We start from the raw sequence: 264 nt of genomic DNA, 5'->3' as shown, positions 1-264 counted from the left end.
CCCCACTGCAGGGACAGTGGGGCACCTGGAGATCTGGGGGCGCAGCCAGCCCAGGACGGTCCCTGATCCCTGTTCCAGCCTTAGAACCCCAGCTGTCCTCACTGGCCGCGTTCTCCATGCACCCAGGGACCCCAGCCCCTCGGGGATCCCCGTTTCTCCCGCTACAGGTCGGGGAGCGGTCCTCCTACACCAGTGGCTCACTGCCTCGGCTGTATGAATGTTCCATAATGGAGCCCGAACCCGAGCCAGGGGGACCCAAAGATC

General features: G+C 65.2%; 1 protein-coding gene across 1 annotated transcript in view; it reads right to left on the bottom strand.

Annotated features, from left to right (window-relative positions):
- The window catches only part of ABCA7 (ATP binding cassette subfamily A member 7), a 15,678-nt gene that overhangs the window by 11,666 nt on the left and 3,748 nt on the right, over positions 1 to 264 (bottom strand).

Source organism: Crocuta crocuta, unplaced genomic scaffold, assembly GCF_008692635.1.
Source record: "Crocuta crocuta isolate KB4526 unplaced genomic scaffold, BGI_CrCroc_1.0 scaffold443, whole genome shotgun sequence".
Classification (NCBI taxonomy): domain Eukaryota; kingdom Metazoa; phylum Chordata; class Mammalia; order Carnivora; family Hyaenidae; genus Crocuta; species Crocuta crocuta.
This window is presented reverse-complemented; position numbering and strand designations above follow the sequence as displayed.